Source organism: Cavia porcellus, unplaced genomic scaffold, assembly GCF_034190915.1.
Source record: "Cavia porcellus strain 051 isolate PalLab524CR breed Dunkin Hartley unplaced genomic scaffold, mCavPor4.1 scaffold_4, whole genome shotgun sequence".
Taxonomy (NCBI): domain Eukaryota; kingdom Metazoa; phylum Chordata; class Mammalia; order Rodentia; family Caviidae; genus Cavia; species Cavia porcellus.
In genome coordinates, this window is record NW_026947487.1 from 70,381,257 (window position 1) to 70,393,920 (window position 12,664).

The 12,664-nt window shown below is 37.3% G+C and overlaps 1 pseudogene; it reads right to left on the reverse strand.

Annotated features, from left to right (window-relative positions):
• Positions 1 to 3,138: 3,138 nt before the first annotated feature.
• LOC100716303 (eukaryotic translation initiation factor 1-like) lies at positions 3,139 to 3,581 on the reverse strand (annotated as a pseudogene).
• Positions 3,582 to 12,664: the final 9,083 nt, after the last annotated feature.

Genomic DNA, 12,664 nt, shown 5'->3' on the forward strand with positions numbered 1-12,664 from the left:
ACCTCAATGAATGTGAAGATAGAATCTCAGACCTTGAAGACAAGATTGCAGCTAGTGAACAGGAAAGGAAAGATCTTTTAAAAATAACAAGAAATCAGGAAATAACAATTCAACACCTGCAAGATGATGCAAAGTGGAACAACATAAGGTTGATAGGAATAAATGAAAAAGAAGGGGACAACATAAAGGATGTCAAGAGGACATTTAGAAAAGTAATAGCTGAAAATTTCCCAAACATGAGATTAGAAACTGAGATCAAGATCAATGAAGCATATAGAACTCCAAATAGCCACAACCAAAATAAATCTACACCCAGACATATAATAATGAACATTCCAGAAATTGAACATTTCATAACCTGAAGCTTATAACACAGGCTTATTAGTCTTTAATAACCAATATTAAGTATGTCAACATTATATTACATTAGGAGAGAACTAGAACAATTACAGTCTTTGTTTCTATATCTGATCACAGGGTCATAGCTCATATATAGAACTATCTTCTACTGCCTAGCCATTGTGTAGTCCGTTGACCTTCAGCAAACATCTCAACTGGTCTTGTTTCTTTCCCTGGAGGACTGACCCATTCCTTAACTCCTGAAAGTTCTGCACCATTTGTCATTCTGCACAGGTTAAGTTATTGTTGTTTCCCACTGATTTTAATATTAGGGCACAGTAATACTAGGAGGTTTCTAAAGGGCCCTTGCACTCCAAGTATATTCTTTTTTTCTTCCACTGTGGAGAAATTGTCCAATTTACCCTTGATAGTGTAGGTCAGTTACCCCTGGCAACACTATAACTTCATTTGTTTGTTTCCTGAGAGGCCTGAGTTGACCAAAATGACCAGGGGGAAATGTTACCTTCTAATTCAACGATCATTGCTGTGCTTCCTGTTACAAGCCTTCCTCACTCTGTAACTAAGACTTTTAAATCATTAAAACAAGATAATGGGAGCAGGAGATGAAATTTTGCTAGTGGGTCATTAGAGGCAATTTTAGGTAGTAACATTTCCCTTACCACCTCTTGATTCTTGGCCCCATGAATCCTGGCTATAGGAGACATAGCACACCATATAGTGAATGATGAGTCAAGTCATATTCAGCCTTTTGGAGAACCTTGTGCCAGCTTGCAAGATATTGTCACTTAGCTGGTACTGTAATTCCATCTTCAAAAGTCCATTCCATCTTTATGTCAATCCAGCCACTACTTAGTAGTAACGATAAGTGGTCCAATATGTCTACATGTGTGAATATGTGTGACCCATCAACAGATCAAACATTGATTACTCCATGGAGTGGTGCTATATCAGAGACTCAGTGTTGCTCTCTGCTGCTGGCATATTGGCCATTCAGCAGTGACAGTAGTCAAATCACCCTTGGTGAGTGATATTCCATGTTCCTAAAGCCATGCATGACCTTCAACTCTACCACTGTGACCACACTGGGTTCATGAACCCATTTGACAATGACAGAAGTGGCTGAAGAAGGGATCCAGGCCCTTAGTTGGATTTCTTGGTTCTTAGTGTGTGAACCAGTTTCCTTGTTTTCCTCTGTACTTGACTCCTTGGGTCATCATTATAAATAACACTACAAATTACATGTTGTGTTCTTTTTTTTCTTGCAATCTCTGTCTACAACAGTAATGAGCTTGCTTTTCTGCAAATATGTAAAGATAAATGTAGTTGGCATTGGATGGATAAAATTTACTAGGCATAGAAGTTACTAGGGGTTAAGGAGAAATTTGTTAGCATGACTATTTTGTGGGATATAGTCTCTTATTCTTATTCTTATTTTTCTTATTCTTATTCTTTCTTATTTTCTTATTCCTGGGACATGTTATGCATAGCTTTCAGTGATTTGCAAAGAAGTTACTAAGCTACACTTGTAATTTTTCTGTGAATTGTTGAGCTTGTTATGAACTTGTAAAGTAATGATTCTGTTACAATCCTTATTAAAATACTATTGAAAACTTTACATGGTACATAAAAATGTAAGATCAAACAAATTAGACTGTGAATCTATCAGTTATTTTCTTTCTTTAAAATTTTAAGAGAATAAAACTAAGAAAAATTAAACAGAATAAATGCAATCAAAACAAACCAGTGTAAATGACACAATTCAAAACAATGAGAAATCAACAGTGTTTACCATAATGCCTCCTATTGTCTTCCAAATAGCTGCAGATTACTTCAGATGTAGTAAAAATCAAGCAAAACAGAATAGAATAGAACCAGTAAAAATAAAACAATGAATGCGATAAAGGACTTCAAAATAAGAGAAGAGTGAATCCAAAATGGTTACTGTAATACATCCTGTTATCTTTGAAATAGCTGCCCATGCCATCAGATACTAAAATCAAACAAAACAAAACCCAACACAATGAAACAATAAAAATGATACAGGACTTCAAAGCAAGATAATAGAGCATTAAACAATGGCTACCATCTTCAGAAGGAGATCCCCAACAGATTCTACATTGTGTTTCATTATCCTCTAAATAGATGACTTAGACCTGCAAAGTTGGTGAAGCACCCAGCACTATAAGCATTAAATTGTATTCCACCTCAATAGTTATCATTGTAGCCTGTGTTTCTCTGATAAGCTGGTCGCTTATGGTTTGTGTGTGTGAGGGGGAGGGTTGGCTCTTCTTGTGTCTCAGCCACACACCAGAAGGGGCTATTTCCCCCGCAGCCCACACATGGCACAGATTCACAGGGAGGGCTTGCTTCTTGAGGACATCCTGTTCTCTTTCCCCACAGTCTGCAAATGGTACTGATTCATAGGAAATGGCTGGCATCTGGCTGTTTCCCCAGTGGCCTGTGCATGGCACCAATGGGCAGGCAAAGCTCGCTTCTTGGTATCAGTTATTTTCTACATATATAAAATTTTGGCACATTTATCTATCTATCTATCTATCTATCTATCTATCTATCAATTTATTTATTTGCATGGCTCTTTTCAGTTTATTGCATGAAGGAGTTACACTACCCCAAGTGAAAGCAGACCACTAATGATTAAATGATATAAGCTGTGAGGTTTTGAAATTTGTATCAAGGCACTAAATGGGTGTTCTACTCATTGTCTACTCATCAAGGAATCCCTGCCCCCCCTCCCATGTTTCAGTGAGCCACAAGTGCTTAAAACCCATGAACCTTCAGCTGCTCATCCTTAGCCAGTGCGTTCTCTGCTAGGAACTGCCAGATGTTCTTATATGGGTTGCCCTGGATCTGCATTACCTCTCCATAATCTGAGAGTGCCATTGCAGGCAGGCAAATTTCTTCTTAAACACCATCATCAGCTTCATTTCATGGTAATCTTCAGTGATCTCTTGTGCAGTGGTAAGGGTCTTCCTATCCTTTCTATTGGATTTTTGTTTGTTTGTTTGTTTGTTTGTTTGTACTAAGGATCAAACTTAGGACTTTGTAGTGGCCAGGCTGGTGCTTATGCTATTGAGTTCAATCTCTGGACTTCTATTGGAATCATACATGGATGTAATCCTCAATGCCAGCAAGAGTTAGACCATCCCCCTTACTTTATCAGCAAAGGGGTCAAAATAGTAGAGATTCTGGGTAGTGGACATATAATAGGGTTCTTTTTCTTGGTGGAAATGTCCTGTGAAAGATGCAGTAAGCAGGGAGCTCAAGGGGAAAGAAGTTTAGTTCTGGCAGATGCTCAGTGACTGAGGCCCTGTTTTTCTTCTTCTTTTTTTTAAAAAATAATAATAGAAACGTAAAAGCTCATTGCACTTTCAGAAAACATACAGGTTTGTAGTGTTTATTGGAGATCTTTGTTCCAGGCCCAGACCATACACAGGAGCTCCCTTGGGAAACACATTCTTTTGTATCCAGTGCATTCAATTCCGCATGCATGCAAATCTATTCCTGCATTTATTTTGGTTAAGTGTGTAGCAAACATTTAAAGTGAGAACGAGTGTGATGAATGGACAATAAAATATTACATAGAGTGGAAAATTTCCACAAGAGAGGACACTGGAGGGACAGGGGCAAAGAGAAGGGCCTTCTGCATGTAAAGAAGTTGCATGCTGAGACTGGAATCAAAAAGGAAATGATCAGTTGAGTGACCATAAAAGGGATGACATACTAGCTCCTCAGAGAAACTTGTCCTGGTATTTACTTTCCAGAGAAATGCCTTGTGAGTATTTACACAGGGATGCAGAGGGGACTGAAGGATAGAATGGAAGCAACGTAAGGGGAGAACTGAAAAGGAAGAGGTAGGTATTGCTGGTTCGCTTGTTGCCATAGGTGCTCCTGGAGGAGCTTGTGGAGCTTCTGTCCTAATATGAACTTGGCTGTTCTCACTGTCAGTGGAGCATGGGACCTTGTCACTGAGAATCACTGTGGTTCTTTTCAGGAGAGCTCTGGTCCTTACTTTGAGCATCTCCAATGAATATCTCTCACCCCACTGGCACAGATCCTTCATCCCACTGGCACAGACTTTCTAGCTTCCACTACTGATATTTGATATTTCTCAGCACAGATCAGTGATACAGATCTATATGAGCCATTGTTTTGGGCTCCAGTTGGACTTGTGGTGGGCATTGCCAAGGGCTCTATGTCTTTAGCTGGACTCACAATGGACCTTGCCATGTGATCACGGCCCTGAACTTCATTCTTTGGGTCTTTAGTGTATGGATAGATTTCCTGCACTTTTTTGTGTTTCACTCTTTGGATGGCTATTATAAAATAATTCTATAAAGAATGTGTTCCTGTATTAAATTGTTTTAATCACTAACCCTTACTACAACATGACTCTTGCTCTTTCCTGCACAAGCCACAGTGGTACTAGAAGGCTGAAACAGGGTATTTAATTTTGAGCTAAATAGTTAACTAATGAATATAGAGAAATGAAATGCTCTTGTAATTAAAAGAATCATGTACTGGTTATTCATTTGGGAAACATGGTATGTACACTTTCTGCTCCTCTGCTAATCTCAATGAATACTTCTTTTTACAAGAAGAGTGCATAAAGTCTTAGCAAAGTCAGTGAACCTGTTGAATCAGGGATTTTATACTTGATTGATCACTTCTGCAATCCTTTGGCCTTAGGATTGGTGAAAGGCCATCTTACTATTTGGTGCAGGATCTGGCTGGATATAAATTCTTTGCCCAGGCAGTAGTAGGTAGTTCACCTGCAGGTTATATAGAAGTGTGAAGAAAATGTGTCTAGAAAGACATCTATTCCCTTGGCCTCTTGTAGCCCTCCTTTATTATTTTCATTGTACTTTGCCTTACTCAAATGAGATCTATCATATGGTATTTATTCTTGAGTGCCTTCTTGTGGTCTCTTGCTGAAGCCAAGAGGTGAGTGTCTTTCATACAAAGGAGGAGGAACAACTTCAGAGAGCTGCTAAGGATTTCAGAGAGCTGCCACTTTTGCTCACACTGACACAGGTAGTAAAATTATAGGGCCAGTTGAGAGGTCAGACTGATGAAGGGAGAAGAATGTATGTGTTCATCCTACGCTAGTGTCACAGTGAATAGATGTTTTACATCTTTTCTTAGACTGATTCCTGAGTATTTCATTTTTTGGATGCTCCTGTGAAAGGTGTTATTTCCATAATTTCTCTCTCATGAGTTTTCTGTTTGTGTACACGTGCTATTGATTTTTGAGTGTTGACTTTGTGTCCAGAAACAGTGCTGAATTTACTTCTCAACTCTATTACTCTTTTGATGGAGTTTTTGGAGTCTTCTATGTAAAGTACCAAGTCATCTGTAAATGATAGTTTATCTTCTTCCTTTTCCATCATTTCCTTTTCATTTCTTTCTCTTCTGTAATTGACCTGATTAATGTTTACAAAACTATATTTAATAATAATTATGATAGTGGACATCATTGTCTTGTTCCTGATTTTACAGTAAAAATTTTCAGTTTTTGTCCATTTAATATGTTGACTGTTGGTTTGCCATAGATAGCTTTTATCAGATTGAGGTAGAGACCATATATTCCAGTTTTCTGCAGGTTTTTTTTATTACAACTTTACCAAAAGCTTTTTCTGCATCTATTGAGGTGATAATGTGATTTTTGTCTTTGGTTCTGTTAATGTGCTGTGTTCATTTTGAGCCATCCCTCCGTCCCTGTGATGAATCCCACTTGGTCATGTATTTACTCTTCTTACAGACTTCCTGCATTCTGTTTGCTAATATTTTATTGAGAATTTTTGCTTCTATGTTCATTAGAGATATTAACTTCTAGTTATCCTATTTGGTTGGGACTTTGTCTTGTTTAGGTATCAGATTAGTATTGCCACAAAAAATGAGTTAGGGATAACTTATTCCATTTCAATTATATTTAAGATTTTGAGGAGTATTGGTATTAAATCTTCTCTAAATTTCTTATGGAATTCAACTCTGAATCTGTCTGGACCTGGGCTTTTCTTTTTTGTGAGTTTTTAATTACAATTTAAATTTCAGTAACTGATGTTTCATGATTCAAAATTTTGGTAGCTTCTTGATTAAGCTTTGGTAATTCATACTTTTCTAGGAATCTATACATTTCCTGTGTGTTTTCAAGTCTAAGTGAGTGAAGATTTTCAGAGTAGCTGTTGATGGTCTTTTGAATTTCTGCAGAATGTGTAGTAATTTCATCCTTTTTATTCTTTATTGAATGAAGTGTCATTTTGTTTTCTACATATAGTGGGCACCAAGTATATCAATTTTGCTTATTCTTTCAAAGAACCATCTATTTGATTTATTAATTCTTTGAAAGGTAATGTCATCTGTAAATCATTATTTATTCTGGAGGATGTTATTTAATTTCCATGTGTTTATGTAGCTTTTGCCGTTACTTTTACCAATAATTTTCAGTTTCAGTGCACTATGGTCAGGGAAAATTCACGGGATAATTGAAATCCCATTGCATTTACTTAATCATATTCTATGGGCTAATATATGATCTATTTTAGAGAATACTTCATGTGTAACTGAGAAGAATGTGTATCCTGATTTTATTGGTTGGAACACCCTATAAATATCTAGTAAGTCCATTTGTTCATAGGTTTGATTCAGTTCTGTTACATTTTTGCTGACTTTTTGTCTAGTTGATCTGTCTCTTTGTGACTATGGGGTATTAAGGTTCACCTTTATAATTGTGTTATTGCATATTTGATTTTTCACATCTATTATTATTTGTCTTATATATTTGAGTATACCCATATTTGTTACATGTATCTTTATGATTGCTATTTTTTTCCTCTTTAAGTTTTCCCCTAACAAGTATATAGTAACCTTATTTATCTCTTTTGATTATTTTTGGTAAATTAACACTGTGCAAACAGAATAGCCATCATTGTTTTTTCTGATTTCCTGTTACATGAAATATTTTTTCCATCCTTTGATTTCAGTCTATGAGTTTCTATTTGAGTTAAATGTGTTTCTTGTATATAACATATTTTTGGATCCTGTTTCTTGATCCATTCTGCCAATTTATTTATTTTAATTGGTTAATTGATGCCATTTTAATTGATGGTTACAATGATGTATATTGGCTTAACTTTGTCATGCATAGCCTGACATTGTGTCATAGCCTGGTGGCTCAGGACCTGGCTACATAAAATAAGCCATATTCTGTGTGGTTGATTCATTGTATTGATGATATGATGTTAATTTCTCATTGTCTTGAAAATTTGAAAGCCACCAAGCACAGCCTGGTGGAAGCACTATTGATTCATGTGGCACATGAATGAAGAGAAAGTTCAGGTACCCGGCTTGCCTGTCAAATTCTTGGGTGTTATCTGATTTGATAGATGAAAGTAATTACTCATTATTAGTAAGACACAAGTATACCCTAGACCTATGACAATGTTCCAGTTAAAGGTATACTTGGATTTGCTAAGGTTCTGGTGGACATTCATACTGCACCTGCTATACTGCTACAACCATTATAATGAGTGATCCAGAAGGGATGGACTTAGATATGCTGTAGATATACAGCCTTCAACTTGCCCATCAAAAGCCTTGGAGTACTTCCTGCCCAGTGCTGGTGCTCTCATTCTGAAAGGAGTGATATTGTGGTTGCTTGGCCCGTCCTCCATGGGGTGGTGGATTTGGCCCCAACTGCCTTAGCCCTGATAGCTACAGGAAGCCTGGCTTGGTATTCTAAGGTGGGGAGTAAGATGATTCCAGACACAGTTCTCTCATGGGATGAGCATGTGACTTTCATCTTCATAGAAGGATGGGATTTCCCTATAATTGTTTCTGTTTTTAGCCAGTCTTTCCAATCAGGATGAGCCACACTAAGAGTGTTGCTTCATGGGCACAAACACTTACCAGTTTGTACCAACAGCTGCATTACTGAGTGTGCATTGAACTCCCCACATAGGCAGCTGAAGTTCTCCCATGGAAGATCATGGTGGGGTCCCTGCTCATCTGGACTGAGGGTGACAGAAACACTGGAGTGTTGTTGCCTGAGATCAATAACACCAGGTCATCAAGGCATTTATCTGGAAGAGCACATCCACCCCACAGAGACTGGCACTTGTTGTGTACCATGGTTGGTGTTGGATGATGGAGAAATTCTATTATTTTGCTTCATGTAGCCCTACATTGTATTCAAGAAGTGAATGTATCAGTGGGATATCAAAGAGTGGGTGAGTGCTCACCAACCTATGTAGCTAGCCATTACTGGTGAGTGACACAAACATGTGGTGGGATGGCCATAAGCTTATATGTGTGGGGCCCACTGATTGGCCCATTGTAGATGCATTACGGGTTTGTGGCATCACAGATTGATTATGCCTACCTGCACTCTGGAAAGGGTGCTGAAGCTGGGGAGTTCCATATGTTAAGGGCACTGTCAGATCCACTCTTATAGACACACCTAGAACTGGGATGCTGTGAATCTTAATGAGTGGCCTGGTAGTTTTGTACAATGGCTTGGATGTTGCTGGGGTCCATAGACCCAGCCCACTAAGTCGAAGCCCTTGCTCAGCCTATGGCTCAGGCCTTGAATGTTATCCATCAGGCTTTGATGTTGTTCTTGGGTGAAACTTCTCAAAGGATAAAGATAGTTTGGTAAAACTACATGGCTCTTGATTTGTGAACCACAGAACATGGAGGCACTTTGCCTTCTTACATACAGAATGTTGCACTTGTACCCCAAATCAGCAGACAAAGATGCAGGAAACTTTGCACGAGATCGATGCAGAGGTGTCTGTTATGCAGACCCTATAGTGGGACCCTCTTACCCAGTAGTGGGAATCCTTGGGATTTACCTGGTGCTGAATAGCCATAAGCCACATTTTGGTGTGTTGATAGTGCTCTGCTGTTCCTTGTGTTGTTGTTATGATCTTTGTGTGCAGTGGTCAGCTTAATGGGCTGCTCACAAGAGGCAACACAACCTGGATCTTTGAGGGAGTGGAATGTGGGGAATTCAAGCTGAGATTGCTTGAAAGCACAGGGTTGTCTAAAGACACCTGAGTACCTGTCCCCAGTTGTCAGTGCAGGAGCACATCAGGATATTACTATATAATAACTTATCAGTGGACAAACTCACATGCACTGGTTACAACACTATGGAAGACTGTAAATATAGGATAACACCCAGTATAAGAATTATACAATAAAGATGCAGGCTGTTCTTTTGCTCTTGCACTCTTGTGCAATTGTGTTCTGCTGTACTCCATATTGCCTGTTGTTGCTGATGTGTTGCATGCATGTGTTCTTTACCACAGAGTCAAAACCTCACGTGAGCAACAAATGGGATGACACTAGGCATTTCAAAACATTATATTTTTTAAAATTCCACTTGTTAGCTTTAGCTTTTCATTTAATATATGTATTGTGTTAGTTGCTTCCCTCAAAGTTGGGAAAAAATACTTGGCACCCACAATTTAAGGTGCTTGCTATCTATGTCTTCTCAATGTGATCCTGGGTCTGAAGTGAAAATCTCTTAAAGAAATGTTGAAGGATGGCCAACTGTGTATGAACTCAAGGAACATTATTTTCATATTCACTCTAAGTGAGCCTAAAAGAGATTTCCTCTGCCTGTGGTGGCTCTTAACAATATGTTTTCTATTCTGACATTATTCTGACAGCAGAATGAATTATAGATCTCCATATACAAAGCCCCATGAGATTCTAGTGTGATGATCTTTTCCTTTTCTAACTACTAACTCCTTTTTACAGTGCATAAAAGTCTCATATTTCTTTGTGGAGAATACAATGATTTGTAATTTATTGGGAACTCCAGGAAAAGACTGAAAACTCCTATGCTATTCTCAGTTACTTCTATATTATTTAAATATGTCTTTTTTTCACCATGAAAAGAGTTTATGTTTCAAATATATGGCAACAATATTGGATGGATATTAAAATATACCAAATGATTATTTAGATGCTTCCAACTGAACTGAGTGCTAAAAAGACCTTGTCCTTAGGAACAATGTAGGTTTTGAATGGCTTTCTATCTCATTACTAGGGGTTTGGTATTCTGGTAGAAGCATTACCTTATTTTTTCCTCTTGCTTTCTCTCTCTGATTCCTGGCTGACGTGCTTGGGCACCATTTCTTCAGACTGTGTCCTATGCTCTTCTTTGTGCCTCAGAATCAGGAATCTATGGCCTAAATCTGAGAGTAAAAGACAAACCTCGTTTCCGTCACATTATGAATGATAGGAATTTTGTTTTATTCATAGGTCAGTGTTTCTGGAAATAGAAATTTAATTATATTTCAGATAATTATTTGAACACTTAGTGCTCATAAAACAAGCAAAACCCTTAATTCTTGAAAAGGCAGAAACCTAATATCATATTTACTTTCTTAGTGTTGGGACAAAATAAATGATACACAAATTAAACAGAAAAGATGTATATTGGCTCACTTAATGGAGGTTTCAGTCCATACTAAGCTGTTTTTGAGGTAGGGCCACATGGTAGGAGGACATGGCAGAGGACAAACAGTTCATGTCATGGTGGCAGGAGGCAGCAAGACTTCTTTCATTTTTATTTTTTTCCACCTAAGCCACAAACCTATTGGTTGGAACCACCCACACCCACCAAGAGGGAGGCCCTCTTCAGTAAATCCATCATCCATCCAGAGCTGAGCTAAACTGATCACTGATCTAATCCATTGAAATAACCCATGATCTGTTATCAGAAACCAATAATCCAGTCACATCCCCAGAGTCCCACCTATGGGCACATGAGTCTATTGAGGGACTTCTAGATATCAAAGATTAAAATTTTTCTTCTTAATTTCATTTTCATGTACATATATTATTAGCACTTTTTCAGTTAACTGGAGCTACATGGCATCTTAGTTACTTTTTTATATTTAAAGAGAGAAAAAAAAGAAAGGACATAAAAATGCAGTAAAAGGGTACAAATAATACAGTATTTCAAGAAAAAAATATACAGTATGAAATCACCAGTTAATAGGTTACATATTATCTTCCCAGAAACAGTTGTTCATATTACTAAATTAAATCATATAAAGTGAACATTCATACAGTGAAATTGGAGACACTTCTTTTCAATGATCCAAAAAAAGCTAAGTTATATGTATTCCATCCTTAGTCCATCTTACTTTCCTCTCATTTACAGTAACAATTAGACTTTTAGGGTTTTATTACTTTCATGATTCTTATTGCTTTTTTGAAGAGAATGAAACCAAATGTACTAAGCAAAACAGAGTCAGTTAGAACAGAAGGGTGGGCAAAGCACATGATGCTAAAATAGAATACCAGGTAATCAAAAGTGGTTACCATTGTGCCTCTTGCTATTTTTAAATTGAGTTGTCTATATCATCAGGTATAATAGAATTGATCAAAGCAGTACAGAACAAAACCAATAAAACCTACACTGAGAACTTTATAGGACTTCAAATAAGGATAATTGTCAATCCATATTGGGCATCATAGTGTATCTTATTGCCTTCAAAGTGGTTGCCTATACCCTCAAACTTGATACTATTAAATAAAATAGAATATATAATAATCAGACAGAACAAGATGGTGAGAGTAATACTGGGGTTCAAGTCAGGTTAATAGGACAACAAAAAAGTTACTATAATATGTCCTGTAATTTTTAATTTAGTTTTCCCTTAATTAAAAAAGAGAGAGAATAGATTAATTTTTTTAAAAAGGGGGGGATTGAGATAAGAGAGGACATTGTAATAGAACAACGCAGGGCAGAACTGAGCAATTCAAGAATCATTGTGTTTCACCACCAGATAATACAACATAATAGTAGTCGCCATAGTGCCTCTTTCCATAAATTATTTGAGGGTAACTTCGTTTGCTATAATATCAAGCATACCCAGACAGGGTGAAGCCTTTCAGGAGAATGCAAGAATTACAGGGTATTTAGAACCTGCTAATAGAAAACGAATGACGGTTTCTATAGTATCTCTTGCCTATAATGAATTTTGTTTATACTATAGCATATAATGAAATATAGTAAGATACGTGTTAAAACCAGTGGAAAAAGATGTACAACAGCTTGATGGGACTTCAAAACAAGATGATATTAAATCAGCACTACCTTTTTATGTTGTATTGCTTTCTTCAAAATAGCTATTCGTGCTATCATACATACTAAAATTGAACAACCCAGGTTAAAACCATTGCGGTTAATGAGTGAAAACATTATATGGCTTCAAACCAATATGATTGGGAATCATGACTACCACATACTTCTATGTATTCTTAT